The following is a 12,764-nucleotide window of genomic DNA, read 5'->3' as shown; positions in this document are numbered from 1 at the left end:
AACGTTTACCAAGTAAACCAAAACAATAAACACCTACGTGAGGCACTCAAACAATTTGCAATAAAAGAATACATGCACAATATTACAATGAAGTAATCCACAGTCAAAATGAGCATCCAAAAATCAGTCCTTAATATGTAGTCAAAATTGTCTTCATTTATTGAAGAAAAATTCTCCAGAAGCTGGAATCCCACCAAGTCCGTTCACCGAAGATTCGCACAGTATTTTGAGACAAAACCAAGCCAACACATGTTTCATCACGGGAAAATAACCCCAACGACTTCTTCAGGGCTGAACAAATCACTTGAGTGGAGAAACAAAATACTTGAATAATGAAATGGGTGGTAAATACCCATAGTTACTGAATAACACAAAACACAGAAATCACAAGAAAAGGAAAGTAAAGTAACAGTCAAACACATTCCTGAACGCCACAAACAGGAAAAACTAACATGAAAAAAGCTCCCCAACACGAGCTACACCAACAAAAGTGCAAAAAATGAGAGGATATTTCCAAAGAACCCTGTCCTACTACAAAGAACACTGAAATCATGTGGAACACCATGCAATAGAAATCGTGACCCCACCAAATGAAATCGAACCCAGTCAGCTCACATTATCCCATTGAAGATTAAAAGTGCGAAGTACTGGTGAAACCGTATAGATGAAAATAGTCAAGAAGCCATGCAGGAAACCACATGATAAAAACCATGATCACACCAAATGTGATTAAATCCACACTGATCAAGTTACCTCATTGAAGAAAAAAGTATAAAACACTTGTGAAGCAATATTCATTATATAATCTTCCACAATTATCTGTAATTGACCAACCGACAAGGCCCGGGTCTAGCTAAATAATAAACACACATGTGTAAATAATGGCATCAACTAACATCAGAAATATTCAAACCTCAAAAAAATCCACCACACCTTCATCACAAATAGATAAATAATCAGTAATATTTTATTGAAAATCCTTGTAAATGATACAAATATCCGTACATAAATCCCGAAGTTCCAGAAAGTGCCACAAGTCTTGACCCAGATAAACTGTAAAAATAAATAGCCCCAAACAGTTCAAATTCTACAAACAAACACCAGGGCTTGCAGTCATGAGCATCAATAAATCAAGAAACCGCTCGTTATTTACATGACCTCAACTTACCCTTATCGAAAAAACCCTTACAGGCGTCTCGGATCCACACGCCAAACCAGCCGCGAGTACGCTAGCCATGGTAACTGAATGCGGAAGCCCCTATGAATACTGTGAGCAACATGAAAACAAAGAAGAGACTAAAGTCATGAACATAGAAGTAGGAGCATCAACCTCACATTTTACTGTGGCTCCTGCTACCATAACAAACAGGCTGCGAGTAAGTAAGACTCGAGCATATAAAAACATAACTCCCGTTTAAATAACAATTCAGTCACACAAAAGGCCCAATAATAACAGTAAATTCCAACAAATAAAGGGGGGAGAAAACAATAGTAAAACAATAATAGAGAAGCAGAAAGGGAGAAAAAAGAGAAAATAAGTCAGATCAAAAACGTCATAGATAGATGTAAATTAAAAGAATAGCTAAATAAAATAAAAATATAATAAATAAATGACCACAGTAATTTTAAGATCCCAACACCCCATGAGTAGTAAAATTTATATATAACTCTGCTAGAGAATTTTGGTTGTCACCTCAAGTGTTACAAGCATGGGTTGGGTCCAAGTTTGTAGTACAGGACAAGTCATACAACACAAAAAATATGTACAAATATTGTTCATAAATAACTCCTCAAGTGTTAGAAGCAAGGGTTGAATCTAAGTCAGTAATATAAGGCAAATCATACAACACAACAAATATGTACAAATATTATTTAAAATGGCGTCCTCGCACTCATGAAGTCCAGGAAAATGGTCGTGGATGACGTGGGGGTCCCTCTGCTAGTGCAGGGATGCCCTTACACACAGGTACTCTGCATCCAGCCTTCAGGGTTGGAAGGCCTGGTATATGTGTGACTTATAAGTGACCTGGTGCTGTCTAAATGTCTGTGAAAGAGTGCATACACCATTTCATACAGGCTGCAATGGCAGTCCTGTAGAAGCCTTTGCATGGGCTCCCTATAGGTGCAAAAAGAAATGCTGCAGCCCATAGGGATCCCCTGGAACCCCAATGCCTTGGGTACCTAGGTACCATATACTAGAGGCTTATAAAGGGTGACAAGTAAGCCAATTTGTGATGAAATACTGGGTTACCAGTATGCAGTGACAACATTTAGAGGAGAGGCAGCATAGGCGCTGGGGTCCTGGTTAGCAGGATCCCAGTAACACAGTCAAACTCACTGACATCAGGCAGAAATTGGGGGTAACATGCCAAAAAGAGGGTACTTTCCTACAATGCCCGCTTGGCACAGGCATAATGTAGCGCAAGGGATTACTTAGGTGGTCATTATGACATTGGCGGTCAGGTGACCGCCATGCTGGTGATGGCGGTAGTACCGCACCAGGCCAGCGGTAATGACCATGGTGGTGAGCCCTCCCATAGACAGCCAATGTACCACCCCAACCGCCAGTGCGGTGCAACCAGTGAACACGGCGGTAGCAATCTCCAGGCAGGTGTAAGACAAGGATCCACCCACCATATTATGACATAGCACACCACCAGAATTTTCAGGCGGTAGCAACGCCACCAAAAGCCTGACGGAAGCACATCATATACAAGGAGACACTCACCTCCAGGGACACAGAGGAGTCAGCGGCCGCCATGGAACCAGAACTGAAAGTCTTGCCAATGCTGTACCAGGCCATGGCCATCCTGGAGCACCATCGCCCATGAAGATAACAATGGTGAGTTCAGCCGTCTAGCAGACAAGGGATGGAAGGGAGAGTGACACACACACCTGCACAACACACACTATACACACACACCACACACCCAGATCTACCTGCAGAGCAAATCGACAGTAACAGGACCCAGGAGCAAAGAAAACCAGGACACATACCTCTGTCCCAACCACAGTAATCCAATAGGACGAAGAGCCCAAATCCCCCAAAAATACAGTAATGCATATTTACATGCAGGGCCATTGACCAGTCCAAAGTCTGAAAATGCCCACAGGGCAAAGTCCAAGGCCCAGCTTGACTCCTGACAACATCCGGACTCCACTGTGCAGGGGCATCATGTTGGAAATAGGGCGGCACCTCAGGGGCAGGGGGCTTGGAGTGTGGGACGGCTTCTTTTTGGGAGGGCGGTCCTTAGGTTTGGGTTCGGGAGGGCGTGGCTCCTTACCCTTCTGTTTTGGGGGCGGAGGCGTGGGCTTGGGGTGGGGGGCCGGAGTGCCACTCATGTGCCCCTTAGTGGCAGCTGAAGTCTTAGGGGTGGAACAGGGCTAGATTTGGTGCTGGAAGTACTGGGTTGGGGGGTGGAACTTTTCTCTTACGGGCAGGATGGGGGGAGGGGGAGGCAAGAGGTCAAGACGGGAAAGGAAAAGCTTCTTAGGACCAGTGGGGCAGGCTGTGGGAGGAGGTATGGGAGTGGAGGTAGAGCGAGTGGTTGTAGGAGGAAGAGGTGTGCTGGACTTGGGTGCAGGTGCATGGACAGTGTTCGTATGTGAGGTGGATGGCTGTTGGCGGTCTGAGTACGAGTGTTTGTGTGTCTTTAGAGTGGGGGCAGACAGGGTGGGCGAGGTAAAACAGGACATGTGGATGGATGTGGTGGTGTCTGCAAGTGAGGTGGGTGTGTTGCATGAGGTGGTGATGGTGGTGACTGCACATGTGGTGTGTGGGGTGCATGTGTGCAAGTCTGAAGTTGTGATGACAGTGGGCAAGTTAGGTGGTAGGTTCTGGGACTGTTGATGCTGTGCATGCAGGTGTGAGTGCTGATGTGACTGTGAGGGAGGAGGAGGAGGGGGAAACAGTGGAGGTAGTGGATGATGTGTGTGCATCTGTGTGTTGGCTGTGTGAGAGCTTGAGGGCTGAAGTGTGCTGCCTCTATTTGTCTGTGCAAGGCTTGTCTGTTGTTTTGGGTGCATGCTTGTCAGAATGTATGCGTGGGATGGGTTTAGGGAGAGCTTACTGGGACTGGGAAGTGGTAATTGGAGGGGGAACGGAAGGACCAGGGACACTGGCAGCCATCAGAAAGGAGGCCAGAGCCTGAAACGATCTCTGTAGGGCCGCTAAGCCATCATTAATGCCCTCCAGTAAGGCATTGCTGCATCTAGGATGCCAGCTCCTGGACGGAATTCATTATGGTTGACTGCCCTACAGAGATGGATCTCACGAGGTAAATAGCCTTCTCACTGAGGGCAGCAGGGCTGACTGGGACAAGGGCCTGAGGTGCCTGGGGAGAAGGAGACCCCCACTCTCTTGGGTGAGCAGGCACAGGCAAATCGTGGGGGGCTACTGAAAGGGTGGTGCGGGTACAGGGGTGGTAGAAGATCCTGCAACTGGGGTGGTCCCTGAGGGGTCCGCCACCACCAGGAAGCTCCCATCAGAGGAGAAATCAGCCAGTGTATCAGCTCCTGTCCCCCCCATGGTGCTGCGATCTCCCTTTGTCCCACTGATCCTCTCGGCGTCGGTGGACTCTGCCTCCTGGATCCCATGGGCTACAGCTCCCGCACTTGCCAGTGCCCCTGCTCCTAAAGAGAGGGGGGAGAAAGAAAGGGAGCACACGGTCAATCACAGCACCAACAGCACAGATGGCATACACATCACTATCACTCACTGAGACTAAAAATGGGCAGTATGGACCACACTGGCATACCATTGGCTAGGTACTACAGCAGGTTGGAGCTAAGCACTGCCATCTGCACATCAACTGGGACCAACTAATTCCTGTCTGACATGGAAAGCCACCTACCTAGCTATCAAAAATATGCATTACACCCAAAATACCTAAGCTGGACCACGCAGCAATGTCTAAACTGGCATATTGGGGCATCCACTGACAAGAACCCTGCACCCAAATCCCCTGCCAGGCAACAAATGATGGTTGTCCCACACACTCTACGTACCCCCTTGTGGCCGCTGTGATGCCCTCCAGCTCCCATCTAGCTCTGGGTAGGTCACCGCCATTATGCAGGCTTTTAGGGGGGTCAGGCTCCAACAGGCACCCTTCCCTCATTGGGAGGTCATCCCCATCCTGGCATCCCCAGTCTTACAGGCCCAGTGTCTCAGGTCATCCACCATTTCCTGCAGTGGGTGCCCATGATACACTCACCTGTTGGTCTGGAGGTCCATACAACTGCCCATGCAGGGGTAGGACCCCATCCACGAGCCTCTCCACCTCCCCTGACATGAAGGCAGGGGCCCTTTCCCCTGTAGCACGGGCCATGGCAGGTACCAGACTCAGGTCACAGCATCACACGCAGTGGAGATGTAGCCCTGTGGAAAGTCAGGAATCAAGTGAAGGGAAGAAAATGGCGGTCACGTCCGCGGGGGGTGAACACCGTCACCACCGGCGTTGATCATCATTGATTCCTGGACTCCATAGAGCCCCATGTTATCCAATGAGGAATTGCACAGCGGTGCAGACCACCTCCAGCCATGATGCCTAACTCTGGCCGAGTGAGGTCACTTCCGCCTGTTCCTCCATACAGGACTGGCGGTTGCCATTGTCTATTGCTAGTACACATGTATTGATTTAAATGTGTTTCATTGGTGTCAACTGTACACACCTAGACAAATTCAGTGTCCAACATACAAGCATGCTCTGTGCATACTGATGTTGTGTGTCCATAGTGCCTGTTGTCACTCCCTTCTTACTTTTGGTTCACTTAGGTACCAATCACTGTGGAGGAATAGGAGGAGGAGGCAAGCACCCATGTACAGACCTCTTGTGGACTGGCTACAGTGGGGGACCGGCACATCAAACTCACCTATCATCTGGAAAGAGCCACAATCACAGAGCTGTGTGTTCAATTGGAGCCTGATGTGCTACCTTTTATTGGTGGCACCACAGTAATACCCCCTCTGGTGCAGGTACTATCAGGGAACCATTTCCTGGCAACTGGCTCTTTCCAGGTGACAGTGGGCTTGGCTACAGGAATGTCTCAGCCAATGTTCTCTATTGCGCTTGCAAGGGTTTTGGCTGCCTTGCTCAAACACATGTACAGATACATTGCATTCCCCCAAGTATATGAGTTGCCCACTGTGAAGGTTGGATTCCATGCAATGGGACACATACCACATGTGATTGGGCCATTGACAGGACCCATATTGCTTTAGTCCCCCCCAAGGCCAATAAACAGGTGTGCAGGAATAGAAAGAGATTCCACACACTCAATGCCCACATGGTGTGCCTTGCTGGCCAGTACATCTCCCACGTCACTGCCAAGTAGCCTGGGTCGGTGCATGAGGTCTTAGTCCTGAGGAATAACAGTGTCCCACAGCTGATGGCACAACTCCAGAGGCACAGAGGTTGGCTTATAGGTGAGCCTGAGTCCCCACCCACGTATGTCAGTGTATACCTTTAGGAGTCATACCCCATGCCATTGTGCAAGGCTATTGTGTGTCCCTCACTTCTCCCAGGTGACTCCAGCTACCCAAAACTATCCTGGCTCCTGATTAGGAATCAGAGAACAGGTGCTGAGAATAGGTACAATGATGCTCATAGGCGTACCAGAAGGATTGTTGAAAGGACCTTCGGTCTCCTGAAAGCCAGGTTCAGGTGCCTCCATCTGACAGGTGGATCCCTATGTTACTCCCCTGAGAAGGTCTGCAAGATTGTTGTTGTGTGCTGCATGTTGCACAATTTGGCCCTCAGAGGCCATGCGCCCTATCTGCAGGAGGAGGGTGGTAACAATGCACCTGTTGCAGCAGTGGACAGTGAGGACAGTGAGGAGGAGGAAGAGGAGGAGAATGTGGACAACAGGGCACATCTAATACAGCAGTACTTCCAATGACACACAGGTAAGACTGTTGAACTAAACATTTCTCCATTTGAGTGTTGTGTTGTGTGGCTGTAGCATAATGCCAGTCACTACCTTTGCATCCCAACTGACTGCCACCTATGCATTCCCTTATTGCAGATGTTGGTGTGGTTACAACAGTATAATGCTGTGATGTGTACAGACTGCTGAGACACATATGTAGAATGAATCAACATATTACAGGACATTTGCACAGGACCATGCAGTTCAATACAGTTCTATACATTGTACATTTCATTCAGATAAAGCACTATTACTCAAGTTGTGTTCAAGGGTATTTATTCATGAATCCGGTATACAATGCAAAGTGCTATAGAGTGGGGTGACGGTTGGGAAAAGTCCAGTGTAGTGGGCCAGTCTGTTTGTAGCACAGGTCCAGTGTCCAAGGGGTCATAGGAAGGGGAGCAATGGCAGTTCAAAGTGGACATGGTAACACAGTGGAACACAAAGGGGACATTCTGAAGGGGCTCATTTCCTGGCAGTGGTCTTAGCAACTGTCTCTGGTGTCTGTCTCGATCGCAGGGAACGTTTGCAGGGTGGTTCACCTTCTGCAGGGGGAGGGGTGTTGGTGGCCTGTGGTTCCTGTGGCAGGGCCTCCTGTCTACTAGCTGCAGCAGATGTTGATGGCTGCTGAGTGGAGTGGCCAGTGGAAGTGGCCCATGGGTTTGCTCTGTTCTGCATGGTGTTGGCCATGTCATCCAGCACTCCTACAATGGAGGCCATGTTGGCATTTAGGCCCTGCAACTGCTGCATTACCTCCGGGTGGTGTACCCTCTGTAGCCGCTGTTTCTCATGCATGGTATTGATCATCTGACCCATCCTGCCCTGGACATGTGCAAGTGCCTCCTGGGCAGTTGGTTCCCTGGTCCTGTCCTTCCCCTGGTGTGCAGATGTCCTCTGACTGTCCTTGGCCCCCTGTGCCTGTGTCCCCTGAACAGTCTGCCCACTCCCACTGACACCAGGACCATCACTGTCTTGCCTGTGTGGTGTGGACTAGGGTCCCTGTACAGGTGGGTACACTACTGATTGACATGTCCTGGGGACAGAGGTATGGGGGCATTGGCTAGCTGCTGTGGTGTTAGATTCTGAGGGGGTGCTCTGTGGTGGACTGGCTGTGGGATGGGGTAGCCAACTGACCGGGGTCCCTGATGGGCCCAGGGAGTTCATCCGGATCCAGGGCTCCTGAGTTGCTGTCATCACTGAGGACATCTTCTGGTGGAGGACTGGGTAGCCGTGGCAGCTCTTTGCCGCTGATATTGGCTGAGGCACCTCTGGGGTCGTAACTGGCATATTATGGTACATGTCTGTGACATATTCCGCATTCCTAGCTTTTCCAATGACAAAGCTGTTGTCCTCCCACCTATGGTAGTGTGTGGTGATGGACTGTGGGATTGTTAGTTCTCCATGCTGTGCATGCATTGGTGGTGCGTGTGCATGCAGAGCTGGAATGGATGTTCATGCAGGGGGTGCGGCATGCAGGGGTTGCCATTTAGGTTTGGTAATTGGGGTGGTGCACTGTGTGTGATGGAGTGGGGTGATGGGAGTCAGGGTGAGGGGTCGTGGTGGTATGCAGGTATGGGGGGAGATAGGAAGTAAATGCTGACTCACCAGTATCCAGTCCTCCGGCTACTCCAGTGAGTCCCTCAGGATGCAGTATTGCCAAGACTTGCTCCTCCCATGCTGCCAGCTGTGGGGGAGGAGGTGGGGGTCCACTGCCAGTCCTCCTGATGGCAAGCTGATGCCTTGCTGCAATAGAACGCACCTTCCCCAGTATGTCTTCCCTTGTGCGTGGATGTTGTCCCACAGCGTTCACCCGGTCCACGATTCTACACCATAGCTCCATCTTCCTTGCAATGGAGACGTGCTGTACCTGTGCTCCAAATACTCTGCTGTGGTGATTTGTAGGTCATTATTTTGAGGGTGTTGTTTTGGTGGCATAATGGTATGGGTGGTAGTACTGACAGTTTATCATGTTCAGTGGGTCTGGCGGATTTGTGGTTGTGGCTTTTTTCTGTTGGTTTTGTGTATGTGTTATAGTCTGGCGGACATATGTTCACCTTCAGTGCAGTATGTTGGCAGCAGTCACCGCAGCAGTATTGGGAATTTACCGCCAATGTCATAATGAGGGCCAAAGTGGCTAAATGCTTGCATTGCTCCACTTTATATATTTGGTGTGGGGAAAAGACCTCCTCTTTGCTGCCTTAGCATCAAAATAAATGACGCTATGGCGGCGCAAGGAGGTGCAAGGGACTTGCAATATCCCCCTTAGTGTGTGGTCCATTTTTATGATTTTGTAGTTTGGTGGAACTAAGATAGCTAATATTTGCAATGAAAGAGTCATTTAGCAAGGTCTCTGTAAGGATCACTATGTCTATATCATGTCACATGATATGGCTGCCTATTTCAGTAGCATGTTTAGCCACTGAACTGAATTTGCTCCTGAGAAGTGTTTATGGCTATCGGCTGAATTTTACAAGTTGGTTCTGTGAGATGAGGGGATGTTGTTATGTAAGATTAAAGTAGGTCATCAATGTCCATCTCAGACAACTGATTTGTGGTCCTTTTATAGTATATGGTCGTATTTAATGAAGGAACAGAGGTCCATCTAGCAGTGTTTGGAGCTGTGTTTTTTTTGTTGTGGAGGAGGGTGATGTATGCAAGCTCCTAGTTTCCCAAGCTGAAGTTATATCAACAACCAACGTAATGGTAGCCATGATGTACCACAATTTATGTATTTTTTTTCTACTTTTGACTCTAGGTTTTTCACACGTTTGCCAGGGAGGAGTAGGATTGCTTATGGTGCTGGGAAGGGGTGAGCTCTTATGTCTGTGTGTATGATTTTTGCCTGAGATATTGCATGTTTGGTTTGGGGAGTTTTGCGAGCAGGAGTTCTGCTCATAGTCAGTGGGAGGAGGTCTTGATGAGGCACTTGCCTGCATGTCAGAATTCAATGAAGGGTCATTTATTGCCATCTGGTTGGTGTTCTTTCAGGTGTTGATTTAGGTTTGGTATGTTTGTTTCTCCTATGGGAGTGCATTAGTTTTTCGTGCTGGGAGAGGGTGAGCCTCCTCGAGGATTAGGGTGTGTCATTTTGTGTCATCTGTGTGTTATGTCCCTGGATTAGTGATATCCTGTAGTTGAATGTATTGGGTGTGTCATTTGATGTCAGTTGTGTGCTATTTCTCTGGATTGGTGATATAATGTGGTTGAATGTTTTGAAATATGTTTTGGGGATGGGTGCTCATGTTTTCCTCGGTGGGATGTTGACCATTTGGCATGGCGTGGTCTGGAGAGATTATAGAGAAGGAGTGTTTTTTATCGTATTTCAGAAACTGGAGTTTTTTGTTGATGAGTCGTTACCTGCTGCTCTTGTTGCATGAATGTCTTAAGTTTGAGGAATGTTCGGTTGAATATCTCCAGGTTAAGATCTGATGCTTGTTCAAGGATATTCTCATTTATATAGGTTGTGATGATTACCTCTGCTCTGAAAATTGATGATGGTGAGATAGATAGTTTAATGCCATGAGGGAGCTCCCTAGTTGTAGTTAAATTCAGTAGGCCATTCAATACCATATGTTCCAAAAGGAATCATTTGAAAAGACTGAATGGGCAGGGGAGCAAAGTACTGCAAATCCTGCTTTTATAAAATATGCAAAAATATCTAGTTTTATTTATTACATTCATCAAATGAAGTGCATGCAGGACTAAATGGAAGCACAGTGAATTAAAATGCCACTCATCTCAGGCTGGTCAAAGTTTTTGATGCTGATATTTGTGAATGGGCATCTGAAAGTAAGTGTATGGAAAAGTCCAAAGTCCAGATCTGCAACAAAGTTTTGAGGTGGAAATAAAGGCATTATGGATTGAAGGGTATGTCCTCCATTATACCACTGTAAGAAGTTGGTTTTTGGGTTGCCAGAGGTATGCACCCTGAGTAAGAAGGTCCCAATAATCCTAGTCTGGGCAAGCCACAAACACACCCTCAATTAACCTGTGCTCATAATCTGGTAGCTTTGCACAGAGTAGGCGGGCTTAACTTAAGAGACATTGGCCCTCATTACAACCTGGCGGTAAATCCCACTTACCGCCGTGCAGAAGACTGCCAACACATTGCTGTGGTGGAGGAATACTGCTACAGCTATTACGACCCACAGCTCGGAATCCGCCAAAATCCAGACACCCACACAAGTCCGCCACACCAAAGGTCAGTGATAAACTAGCAATAACAAAACCTCCACCGTCATGCCAACAGGAATATGCCCACACTATTACGACACACGAATCCATGCGGTGGTCTTTCAACCGCGATATTCCGTGCTCAAAATACATACTCATTTACAAAACACAACAACATTGGACAATTCGAAATACACACACCTGATGTACATACACACACAACTCCCACACACCCAATCCAATATAAAACACACACCCACAAACCCTTATGACCAGAATTGCGATAGAAGGCCAGAGAGAGACACCACCAGAAACAGCAATAGCATCCACAGGCACACAACATCATCACTCACACAACATCCACGTGCCTCAGGCAACACACACAAACACATCCCCTCACACATCACAACCGACACCACCACACACATCACCCACACCACATCATGGCACCTCAACGACACCCCAGGTTTTCTGAGGAGGAGCTCAGGTTCATGGTGGAGGAAGTCGTCCAGGTAGAGCCACAGCTATTTGGATCACAGGTGCAGCACACCTCCATTGCTAAGAAGATGGAGCTATGGCGCAGAATCGTCGACCGGGTCAACACAGTGGGACAGCACCCCAGAACACGGGATGACATTAGGAAGAGGTGGAACGACCTACGGTGGAAGGTGCGTTCCGTGGTCTCAAGACACCAGATTGCAGTACAGAGGTCTGGCGGTGGACCCCCACCTCCTCCCCCACAACTAACAACATGGGAGGAGCAAGTTTTGGCAATACTCCATCCTGAGGGCCTCACAGGAGTAGCAGCGGGAAGGAACTCTGGTAAGGCAACTCTTAACTATAATATCCCCCACCCTACCTGCATGCCAACACATAACCCCACCCTCACCCCATCACTCCAACACCTCACATATGTCCCACTATCACAACCCACACATCCCAACACCAAGCCCTGCATTCAACACCAAAGCATGGACACCAATCACCAAAGCATGTCCACAACAGATACCCACACAGACCCCAAACCAAATAACACACAAGGACCTAGACAAGAATGCAAGCACTGGAGTACAGAGTCATTCACCCATTGCACACAATGGCACACACAGATGCAATAATCATGCCTTTACACCCCTGCAGGACCCCTACTCAACGTCACCGGACAGGAGGTTCCAGACATGTCCAGTCTCCCCACAGAAGATGCCCACAGTGATGAAAGCAGCTCTGCACAACTGGATCAAGATGACCAGCCCGGCCCATCTGGGACCTCGGGACAGTCGGTTCCCCAGGTACAGTCCAATATCACCACAGAGCCTCCCCCCTTAGGAAACACCCGCACAGCACCCACCCAGCGGGCCCCTCCCTCTGTCTCCAGGACACGTCAAGCAGCAGTGTGTCCACCACTACAGGGAACACAGGCAAACCCACCACCCCAAGAAAATCAGGGACCTTGGGGCAGTGGGCACACGGTTTGGGGGACAGAGGAACAGGAAAACAGAGGGACTGGGAGGACTGCTGTGCGACAGGGGGAGAACAGGTCCAGGGAACCCACTCTCCACGAGGCCCTATCCAACATCATGGGAGCGTACCATCATTCCCAGGAGACGATGGCAACGGTACTAGCCAGCTTTCAGGAAACCCAGCGGCTGCAGGAGGAACACTAT

This window comes from Pleurodeles waltl, chromosome 5 (genome assembly GCF_031143425.1).
Source record: "Pleurodeles waltl isolate 20211129_DDA chromosome 5, aPleWal1.hap1.20221129, whole genome shotgun sequence".
In the NCBI taxonomy this organism is placed as follows: domain Eukaryota; kingdom Metazoa; phylum Chordata; class Amphibia; order Caudata; family Salamandridae; genus Pleurodeles; species Pleurodeles waltl.
The sequence above is the reverse complement of the archived record's forward strand: the minus strand, read 5'-3'. Positions refer to the sequence as shown.